Genomic DNA, 12,626 nt, shown 5'->3' on the forward strand with positions numbered 1-12,626 from the left:
ATTTGTCATTATTACCTGCAAAAATATTTTTTAGAGTGTAACTTTTTTGGCAAATATAATATTATAGGAATTGAGAAATAGGAAATTGCCAATTAGACACGAATAATTTCTTTGGATGGTTTAAATTTTTGTTTCTAAGAAAACATTTCATGTCTGTGCCATCATGGAAGTGTTCTCTGGAGCACCTGGGAACAGTTTGAAAACCGCTGGCCTACAGCATTTATTCATTCTGATATTCATGCGGGGACACTGCACCGGAAACTAATGAACCGCCCCAAGTTTCAGAGGAGTCACGACTTTAGGAAGAGACAGACAGGAAACAGGAAATTCTGATGTTAAAAATTGTCCTAATAGATTTAAGACCAGAGCACTATGGTTATGCAGAAGACCGGCACCTTTCTGGGATTTGAGAGGTGAGAAAAGGGTGCACAACAGCATGATTCAGGGGCTGCATCTCTGAGGATGAATTGGTATTGGCCAGGGAAAGAAGACAATCTTAGCACATTTTCAACAGGAGAAAACATACAGCAACGCACAGATGTGAAGCTAAGAGTGGGCATGTGAAAGGCACGAGGCCAGCAAAGAAAATAGAGGCTGAACCTCATCCTACTGAGGAGGATGTATTAGGCCATTCTTGTTTGCTATAAAGAAATACTCAAGACTAGGTAATTTATAAAGAAAAGAGGTTTAATTGGCTCATGTTTCTGCAAACTGTATAAGCATCATGGCACCAGTTTCTGTTTAGCTTCTAGGAGGTCTCAGGGAGCTTTTGCTCATGGCAGAAAATGAAGTAAGAACAGGCATGTCACATAGTGCGAGCAAGACAAAGGGGAGGTGCCACACATTTTAAATGACCAGATCTCCTGTGAAGTGAACTCACTCACTGTGGCAAGGACAGCACCAAGCCATGAAGGATCTGCCCTCATAACGCAAACACCTCCCATCAGGCCCCACCTCCAACACTGGGGATTACATTTCAACAAGAGATTTGGACAGGGACAAATATCCGTACGATATCAGAGTATCAATTGTATTATTTAAGACATTGGGGAAATCATTGAAGAATCTTCAGCAGGTGAAGGATGTGATCAGATTTCTTATTAGTGTTACTAAAGTTACTCTTCTAACAATAGGGAGAATAAACTGGAAGGGAGAAGCAAGACTGGAGGCAGAGACCATAGTTAAAAAGCTGTTGTGACAATCCAGGGTAGAAATGATAAAACCCATAAATAGCGAAAGAGCTTATTGGGTGGGAAGAAGCATTGTCTGAGAAATTAACAAGTGGTAAGAAAGGAGGAGGTAGGGCCAAGAGTGTCTCCTGAATTTCTGGCTTCGGTGCCTATGTGTAGGATCTACCATTCTGCCATTTACTGTAGGTAGCGGTATTGAATTATTCTGTCATGAAATATCAGATAAATTGATTATTTAGGATACATAATTAGTTTCATTTGGGGCATCAGAATGTAGGTAACTGAATATGTAGATCTGGAGTTTAGGAAAGAGATTTAGGTTCTAGTTAGAGTGTGCAGGAAGATTTTCTAACCCTAGAAGTCTTCAGATCAGCCTCAGGGGCATTTAAGGTCCTTAACCTTATAAAATTATGCATTCTTATATATACATTAATAAGGCAAAATTTGTTATGTAAAACAAATTCTCAAAGGATCAATAACCCTCTAAAAACTATCTTTGTAGACAATAAAAGAGAGTCAATGGTGGAACTATGAGCATTATCAATAGTTAAGAAATTGATGTTCATGTTGAATATGAGGTTTCCACAATTTGTGCCCATTTCTGTATGCAAATACATACTATTTTACCAAATCCTTCTTCTCTGAGCAGTCAAATAGCTTCACCAGTGCCCACGGTACTCTTGTTCTTTCTTGCCTCCAGACTTCTTCCCCTTAACGACCTGTCAACTTCTCTTTGCCTATCCTGGTCTCACTCTCCTTAAAGATCCATGAAGATTCATAAGGATTCAGGAAGGTTATGTTTTTCTCTTTGACCAACCCAAATGTCCCTTTCCCTCTAAATGTCAGCAAGAGCTTTTATCAGAAGCTTTCATTTGGTTCTTACACAGTAGGGCCCTAAATAAATTTTCAAAATAAATATATAAATCACATCTTGAGACAAAATGACAAAATATGCCATTTTGTATGACTCTTAAAATAATTAGTGTCTGTATGTGCATATATTTGTAATAGTATCTATATATGCATATATATGTAAATTTGTGCACACACACATACATGCATATATAGGTGTATATATATGTATGTGTGTATATATGTATATATCCTGCCAACTAAACTTTAATCTCATTGAAGTCAATGTCCATATAACTTTTCTAATTTTGAGCACACAGGAAGCAGGTACATACCAACTGGTCAGGCAGATAAAGAGGAGGTTAAAGAAAGGAAGAGGCGGCATACAAAATTCAGTAGAAAGAGTTCCAAGATACACGTTATAAATCTACGTACCAACTTTGTGTCTGCTTTTAAGATATTTGACCTCTAAAATAAAGAAAAAATTACCTGCTCAGCTTGTGTCATAAGAGTGTTATAAAGATTAAATGATATATAAAAATACATTTTATAAAGTAGAATAAAGAAGTGTATATAAATAAATCATAAGAAAAAAATTTAATGATATTCCAAGATATTTTCTACTTTGTTTCCTAAGTACTAAGCATAGTTTAAAATAATTATAGATTAGTGGAATGATTTGCAGGTATGTGTGTGAAACAAACAGAATCAGAATCACAGTAAAGCTTTTAGCAAAATTTAAACAACTAAGCTACTAAACTTCTGTAATTATCTAATAGTTCTAGCCAGAACAAGGTAAAATGTATAATTCTCTAATTCTGGTGATAATAAATCAAACATTTTTAGAGAGGCTAAATGTAAGTACATTACTATTTACTCATAAAGACTGTTCTAGAAATTTATCAGAAATAGATTTATAATCAACCAGAATAATCTGTTAAAAGAACTAAGGGAGCTCAATTTAGAGACTCTGCCAAACGTCATTCTAGAATTTACTTCTTTAAGAGATTTTTTAAGTTTAGATTTTACATAACAGTTTGTATTAGATACAATATTAAATATTCATAAAGTAGGACATAACTTTACATATTTTTGTACATCAATCGTTGCTGTTTTGTTCTTTAGTTAATAAACACTCAGAATGTACTAGCCTTTGCAATACTGCATTAATGGGAGTAGATCAAAATTTTTATTTCATGTGTTTTTTTATTCAAAATCAAGTCTATGCAGCCTTACTTTTGCATTGCTTTTACAGAAACAAAGTAACTTTGGTTCACAAGTATGTGAACTAAATTACTGCCTTGGAGGGTGGTTAAAAATGTGTTGGGAAGGAAAAGAATATGCATGAGCAGAGCAGGGCAGAAAGAGGTACTCTTGGAATGCTCTCTTCAGAGAGATTACAGAAGCAAATTATAACTAAATCCTGGTCTCAGAGTTGTTGTCTGGTGTAGATTACTGAGGACTGGCCTGAAGGTTGTGAGACAGATAGATGAGCCAAGAGAGGGACCACCATGTCCATGGGCCATGAATTTCCAATCTGCACATCCCTGTCTTTGCCCTCATAGCAATGAGAAGGGTAAGCTTCAGGCTTTGTGGAGCCTAAAACTCACACCTTTTGGGAGATCTTCTTAAAAATAGAAAAACAAATTAATTAAAAATACAAAATTTGTAATTAATCAAAGGAGGGCCTTGTGTTTCACTGGCTTTGCAGGAAATTTGCCTCTGTCACCAAGAATCCATAATGAGGCTTTAGCTTGTTACCGTCTGTGATTCTGCATTTGATTCATCTCATCTTAGAGAGTCAGGCAATATTTCACGATAAGACAACATCTGCACTTTTCAAATCCTTGTCTCCTGGTAAGGAAAGAAAGTGTTACTGCGGAACAGGCTGTGGGCTTGTGATCTTCCCTCCATGCCTGCCCTCCTCACTTTGCATCTCTCACAATCTCTATGGAGAGTTCCACAGTCTTCCCACTCCATGGCTGAGGGTTGTAATGCCTGTGTGCAGGTTAGGGGAGGTGTGTTCCCAGCGGCTCACAAATTGATCCTCATGGTGTCATAATCACAGATTAAATTTCCCCAAAGTCTGATAGTTTGGCACTGTCTAGTAGTCAAAGGTGGCAGCTGGAGTCCTAGTCACCGAGCTTCAGGTGTAAGGATATGAGTTGATTGACCTAAACCCACTCCCACTGCTGACGAGAGTCAGGAAGTCATAACACCTCTCTGTCTGTTCTGACAGGTCAATAACATCGAATTTGCACCTCAGAAGTGGAACATTATTTTAAAAATAATCAAGTTTCTTTGGTAGCTGACAGCCAAGAGAGTCGAAGATTGTGATAAGAGTGTGAATTGTCCATTCCAGCTTTCCAGACAGGAGAACTAAGACATCAGAGTGAAGAGGTTTGGAAAGCCTCATCTTGCAGGTAGTTGGAAAGATGAGATAGGAGAAGGTCAGACAAAAGGCAGTGACAAGATGCAGAACATCAGAATTCAGTAAGTCAGGTGGAAGTAGGCTTTTCAGATACAATACATGATGCCCATTTGTATTAGATGCAATATTAAATATTCACAAAGTAGGGGATATTCAGTTATACATTAATACTTTTTTAGTACAAGTATGTCCCATATATTTTGTGGAATGTATTTATTAAAAATTGTTGTATACATGAAATTCATATTTAACTTGGTATCTGCTCTGGTTTGAATGCCCCCTCCAAAACTCATGTTGAAATTTAATTGCCATTGTAATCATACTAAGAGATGGGGCCTTTAAGACATGATTAGGTCAAGAAGGCCCTGCCCTCATGAATGGATTAGTGTCATTATCACCAGAACAGGTTAGTTATTGTGGGTGTTAGATCCACTTTTTCTCAATGTCTCTTGCACTGATTTGCCCTTCCACCTTCCACCATGGAATTATGTGGCAAGAAGGTCCTCACCAGATGTAGTGCCATTCTCTTGGACTTCCCATCCTCCAGAGCCATGAGCCAAATAAACTCTCTTTTTTATAAATGACCCAGTCTGTGGTGATATAGCAGCAGAAAACAGAATAAGGCAGTGTCCTATATTTTATTTGCTAAATCTAGCAGCCCTAGTGGAAAGCCAAATAAAAAGGATACCTTAAATTAGCCAGGACTTTTCAGTCCAAAAAATAGAAACCCATTCCAAACTAGTTAAAATGAAAATGAAAATAAATGTTGCAGAAGTATGTGGTCAACTGATTGTTTACAATGGTGATAATACAATTATTTAGGGAAAAAAATGTGCTGGAACACCTGAATGTTTTTAAGAAAAAATAAAAATAAAACTTGATTCTTATGTCATGCACAAAAACTAATTAAAAATAGATCCTCAGCCGAAATAAATATAAATAGTAAGATGATAAAGCTCCTCAAGGCAAACAAAAGAATAGCTTCATGACATGGGGTAGGCAGAGATTTCTTAGGCTGTAAACAAGAAACTAAGCATTAAAAAACAAACAAACAAACAAACAAAAAACTGGAGGCCAGGCATGGTGGCTCACACCTATAATCCCAGGACTTTGGGAAGCTGAGGTGGGTGGATCATATGAGCTCAGGAGTTTGAGACCAGCCTGGGCAACATGGCAATCCCCAACTCTACAAAAAAATCCAAAAATTAGCTGGGTGCAGTGGTGTGTGCCTGTAGTCCCAGCTACTTGGGAAACTGAGGCAGGAGAATTGCTTGAGCTCAGAAGGTGGAGGTTACAGTGAGCCAAGACTACACCATTGCATTCCAGCCTGGGTGACAGAACAAGATCCTGTCTCAAGAGAAAAAAATAAAAGAAAAAAAAATTGATGAGTTGGTGTTTTAGAGTAAGCTCTCTAGAGGCAGAAAAATTGATGAGTTGGCGTTTTAGAGTCAGTTCTCTAGAGACAGAAATTCTTGTATGCGACATTTACTGAGTGACTGCAAGAGAAATCTGTGAAAGTAAGGGAAGCAGATAGGGCAGAGGAAGAAGCTCAGGAAAGAAGTGGGGTCAGCTGGCATCCAGCCTCTGTTTAATCCCATAGAGAGTTCCAGAACAAAAATGACACCTCATAGTCATTCCACATGGAGGTCAGTGGACATGCCGTTTATACCCTCATATTATGCAGTCATTTGTCTAAGCCACACCAGAAGAGCACATGGACTCCCAGCTGTTTCTAGATGAGATGGCTCCCATTGACTGAGGCCAGTTCTCCTGAGAAGGCTATTGCAATAAGCCTTTTACAGCCAAAGTCACATTACCCGAGGAATGGGAGAACCATTAACAAAGAAGACCTGAGTTAGGCACCAACAGTGTCTACTACCATTGTCCTTCATCAAATGTAAAAGCTTCCAACGATCAAAAGACTTCATTAACAAAATGAACAGAGAGGTCACATACTAAAAAAAAATGTTTGTAACTCATGTGTCTGACCAAGTGCTTATATCTATCACATATAAGAGTTTCACAAAACATTGCAAAAATACAAAAAATGAAAAATTTTTAAATAGGCAAATAACTTTTATAGACAGAATACCTAAAATTATAAAAACCGACTCTATCAGTCCATTATCATGCCCCCGATAAAGACATACCTGAGACTGGGTAATTTACAGAGAAAAAGAGGTTCAATGCACTCACAGTACCATGTGGCTGGGGAGTCCTCACAATCATGGCAGAAGTCAAAAGGCATGTCTTACATGACGGCACACAAGACAGAAATGCGAGCCAAGCAAAAGGAGAAACCCCTTATAAAATCATCACATCTCATGAGACTTGTTCACTGTGAGAACAGTATGGGAGAAATCACCCCATGATTCAATTATCCCACCTGGTCCCTCCCACAACTCGTGGGAATTATGAGAGCTACAATTCAAGATGAGATTTGGGTGGGGACACAGCCAAACCACATCACTGACAATACCAAATTTTGGCAAGTATGTGTTGCTGGAAGTTAGAGGTGAAGCCAGCTGGACTTCCTGGGTGGAGTGGGGACTCAGAGAACTTTTCTGTCTAGCTAAAGGTTTGTAAATGCACCAATCAGCACTCTGTAAAAAACGCACCAGTCAGTGCTCTGTGTCTAGCTAAAGGTTTGTAAACACACCAATCAGCACTCTGTAAAAACGCACCAGTCACCACTCTGTGTCTAGCTAAAGATTTGTAAACGCACCAATCAGCACTCTGTAAAAACGGGCCAATCAGCACTCTGTAAAATGGACCAATCAGTCCTCTGCAAAATGGACCAATCAGGACTCTGTAAAATGGACCAATCAGCAGTATGTGGGTGGGGCCAAATAAGGGAATAAAAGCTGGCCACCCGGCAACCTGCTAAGGGTTTCCTTCTATGCTGTGGAAGCTTTGTTCCTTTGCTCTTCACGATAAATCTTGCTGCTGCTCACTCTTTGGGTCCACACTACCCTTATGAGCTGTTAACACTCACCTCGAGGGTCTGTGGCTTCACTCCTGAAGTTGGTGAGACCACAAACCCACCGGAGGAACAAACAACTCCGGACGCACCACCTTTAAGAGCTGTAACACTTACTGCAAAGGTGTGCAGCTTCACGCCTGAGGTCAGCAAGACCACGAACCCACTGTAAGGAAGAAACTCCAGATACAGCTGAACATCTGAAGGAACAAACTCTGGACACACCATCTTTGAGAACTGTAACACTCCCCATGAGGGTCTGCGGCTTCATTCTTGAAGTCAGTGGGACCAAGAACCCACCAGAAGGAGCTAATTCCGGACACAGAGACGTGTAAGATAGTACAACTCATTTGAAAACTGACACTTTCTAATAAATCTATATACTTACCCATGAAACAGAAATTATACTGCTAGGTATTTATGTTCCTCACAAATAAAAATAGCATGTCCACCAAAAGTCTTGTACAGGGATATTAGAATGTTTACATCAACTTCATTTAAAATCATGAAAACTCAGAAGTAGCTCAGTGTCAATCAACAGGTAAACAAATAAATGAATTGCAGCATATTCATACTATAAGTTAAAATTCATTAATAAAAATAACTACTGCTATATGCAACAACATATATGAACCTCAAAAACATGTTGAGTGAAAGAAGATAGACACAAAAGAAAATAGAAACAGAATCATTCAATGATTCTATTATTTGAAGTTAAAGAATAGTCAAAAATAACCCAAGGACATAGAAATAAAAACAATGGTTGCTTCTGGGGCATAGCAGGAGGATTGTTGTTCATGGAGGAACTCTACAAGATGATAGAAATATTTTGTGTCTTAAAAGAGGTTGTGGGTTACAAGAGTGTATACATTTGCCAAAATGCATCAAATCGTGCCTTTAATATCTGGGTGTTTTGTATTGTAATGTCAGCTATACCTCAATAACTGGTGTTAGCGCATATAACTAGAATACCAAGGCCTAAATTGGTTTTAGGGATATCCAAGTCTAGGACTTCAAATAAGGTCATCAGACCTGTCCTTTTCTCTCTCCCTTTCGCAGCGTCCCTCCAGCTTGCCTCTTCTTGCCTTTGTTGACTTTATTCTGAATCTGCATTCAGTATGTACCACATAGTCATATGAAAGTTCCTGCAGGGATTTTAGCAATCATGAGATGATTCTCAGTGCCAAAATTATGCAAGGACAAAAATGCTATATTGACTGAACTTGTTCACGTAAGAGAAAAAACTAAACAGATTGTAATTCTCATTTTAATTGTGCATAATAACTCTCTAGTCTGCTGAAGCTGTTCTTGGTAAACTAAGACTTAGAGTTGATACTAGTCAAGATCCATCTGATCCACAGAGGTAAATGACCGAATAGGGGGTTGCCCTCAGCCAGTTTAAGAAAATATCCTTATGTTATTTAGAATTGCACATTTATTAGGACATTTATTGCTGTTTTTATGAAAGTCATGATAAGCCTTAAACGTATCACAACCAGAGCTTTTGAGACAGACACATTATTGATTTTGCTCTCTGAAGAGGTCACATTGTGAAAATGGAACAGGTCTGAGTGGGAAAGGTGATGGCTCCAAGTTTCATTTCAGATGGAATCCTGCTGCATGACAAAAAAGTAAAGCTCTGTCTTTCACTCTACTCCTTTTACAAATACGATTTGAGTTCTACGTGCTTCTCTTCCTGCAAATGTTCAATGAGTCCTTCTAGAAACCATTTGTCCTGCAGTTCCCAAATAACATTGTCAGATAATTTTCTTCCCAGGCCTTCAGCCAGCTGGAGATAGGCTCTTTTATTTCTGCGTCCTTTTTTAAAACTAAAAGCTAATTTTATACAATTTCCCTTTACATTCCCTAACTCAGAAAAATTGCTTTTCTTAAGTTTTGTGATAGTTGACTTAAGTGTCAACTTGACGGAATTAAGGGATACCCAGGTAGCTGGGAAAACATTCATTATTCTCAGTGCTTCAGTAGGCACTGACCTTGTTCCTCTTCTGCTGTAAGGAAAATCCAGGTGGTTTAGCTTTTAATTAGAATGACTCGGCTACTCAGGTGTGTCTGTGAGGGTGTTTCTGGAGGAAATTGGCATGGGAGTTGGTAGACTGAGTGGGGAAGATCCTCCCCCAATATGGTGGGCATCATCCAATCAGCTGAGGTCCTGAATGGAACAAAAATTCAAACAAAGAGCAAATTCACTCTCTCTTTCAGAGCCTGGATGCCCCCAAATGACCCAAGACTTAAAATATTTACTATATGGCCCTTCACAATGGAAGTTTGCCCATCCCTGACCTATGCCATCACCTTCCTCTGTTTCCCTTCACAGTGGTAAATCTCCAGTCTTCTCTTTGAAATGGAAGTATCATACCAGGAGCTTAACAGAGAAACTAAGTCATGTGGGGCTGGCCATATCTATTTATCATGTATGTTATTGATACAGAAAAGTGTGTTATGGGAAGGTAAACTCCATATCAGCTAGACTTGGACTTTTCTTCTACCAACACCTTAATGATGCTCAAGATCAAAGCATGCTGGCAGTACTCTCCACCTTCCTACCCATTCACTCTTCCCCTCTCCATGAGGCCCCAGTGGAATTTAAGTATATACATATAAGCATGTTTTAATTTATAGATGATCTCTCTCAGAAAAGTTATTTTTTAATCTCCCATGATGGTTAACCATAAAAATGGTATAGAAAATTCCTGAAAAAATACAAAAATATATTTTTGATCATTGGAAAATCCTTGAGAAGTCAATAAACAGGTTGTCAATGGAAGCCTGATATAGGGAGAAGATTGCTCATGTAGGTTCCAAAGAGATGAGGGACTCACAGCTGATGTTCAGAGAATTCAAGAAAATTGTTTCACTTTAGATTCATGATGTGTTTGAGTAAGAACTGTGTCTAGGATGAATTCCCACCCAGCCATCTAGAATGAAGCTTCTAAGATGAGGTGGAGAACAAAAAGCACCACCATCTGAATGCACCCATCTGAATGCACCATCTGAATGCGCCCGTCTGATGTCCTAGGACCACCCATCCTCTCTCCCCCTGATTTGGAGGATCCCTGAAAAACAGGCAAAGGTATGCATGGGCTGAACCACTGATATGAGTAATTGGACATGCTCCTTCAATTATCTCCTACATCAAAGTCAAAGCAAGAAGAGGCCCCACCCTGTTCTTAGTCCTCTTTTTCTCCACAAAAGTAATGTGATATTTATCTTGCCCATGTATTTTAAAAAATATTTTAATACATCTGAATTTACATTAATATTGGTTATGTATTTTAATATAAATAAGTTTACTACATTGCATGTTTCATTCTACAGGTTGGCATTTCTAGTCAATACTATGTTTTTGTTTGTTTAGGTTGTTAATGTATTGATTTGCTTTTTAAGATGTTGAAGTTGACATATATATGCATGATCTGTTTGTTTTGATTGCTGTGTATTATTCCATCCATTTGAGAGATATTCAGGTTACTTACAATTTTCCACAGTTACAAGCATTGTTCTGCAGACATCTTTATAACCTTATATTATTTTGCTTATTTTTTATTGTTTTTGTTCTTCAATACTAAGTATTCTCATACACCTGACCCCCCTAATCATTTACTTGTGATTGGTGTTGCAAATAGATATTGCCAACATAATGCTTTTTTCAACTTTTATTAATGGTTTTGTTACACTGAATTTTATACTTTTTGTGAGTTGAACTTATCCTAATTTCTCTTTGTGATTTTTGTATCTTATTTTAAAAATGTTTTCTATCCAAATATTATCAATAGATTCTTCTATATTTTCTAAAGGCTTGGAAGATTTACTTTCTTTAGTTATAACTGCAATCCATCTGAAAGTATTGTTGCATCTAATTACTTTTTCAATGTGAATATCCAGTGGTCCCAGTGCTACATACGATATAGTCCATCATTTCTGTACTAGTTTGCAGGGCTACCTCTGTCATATATCAAGGTCATATGTATACCTGAGTCTGCTCCTGGGATTTCTATTGTTGGTTTATTTATTCTAATATTTTAGAATCAATTTGTCCAATCCAACAAAAAAATCCTTTGAGGATTTTAGCTGTCATATAATTTATTTTATAAACCTAATTAGATAGGATTATCTATTTATACTGCTAATACTTCCCGTTCAAACATAATAATTTTTATTAATTTAGAATTTTTCTTTTGTTAGATTTGGGACTAAGGAACTCATTGGTAATTTGGGGTATATAGGACACTTACAAGGTTTTGTATTATTGTTATGATGGTCTTATAGCTAGCAAACTTGCTGAACTTCCTTAATAATCTTAATAGTTTGACTAGATTGTTTTGTATTTTTCAGTATTAGAAAATCATATTGTTGGCCAGATGTGGTGGCTCATGCCTATAATCCCAACATTTTGGGAGGAAAAGGAAGGAGGATCACTTGAGCCCAGGGGTTTGAGACCAACCTAGACAACAAAGTGAGACCCCATCACTACAAAACAATTTTTAAAAATTAGCCAGGCATAGTGGTGCACGTGTATATTTCCAGCTATTCGGGAGGCTGAGGTGGGAGGATTGTTTGAGCCTGGGAGTTCAAGGCTGCATTGAGCCATGGTAATGCCACTGTACTCCCACCTAGGCAACAGAGCGAACTTGTCTCAAAAAATATATACTGTATTTCCGAATAATGTCAACTCTTCCATTCTAACATTAATATCTATTTCTTCTATTAGTCTTATTGCATTATCTAGAACATCCAACACTATGATGAATAGTAGCAGTAATAGCAGGGATCCTTGTCTTATTCCTGATTTCAAGTAGTTGAATCTTAAGAATTTTACTTGTTTTATGGTATTAATAGAAACCATTTAACCAAGTTAGGAAGTCCCTTTCCATTTATAGTGAACTTAAAGTTTTTATCATCAATAGGGTTGAATATTATATGGTGACTTTTTTCTTTATCTATTGAGCTTTTAATGTTTTTCCTTAATCTAGTAATTTAGTAATCACATCAATAGACATTCTAGCATTGCACCATTCTTTCATGCCTGGGTTAAACTCTACTTGTTTGTGATAAATTATTTTTAATACATTGCTAGATTTGGCTATCTTTCTAATTTAGTTTCTGAATTATTGCAAATATAAAGATTACATTTTTCCCTTAAGCTTTGGTAAAC

This window comes from Pan troglodytes, chromosome 16 (genome assembly GCF_028858775.2).
Source record: "Pan troglodytes isolate AG18354 chromosome 16, NHGRI_mPanTro3-v2.0_pri, whole genome shotgun sequence".
Taxonomy (NCBI): domain Eukaryota; kingdom Metazoa; phylum Chordata; class Mammalia; order Primates; family Hominidae; genus Pan; species Pan troglodytes.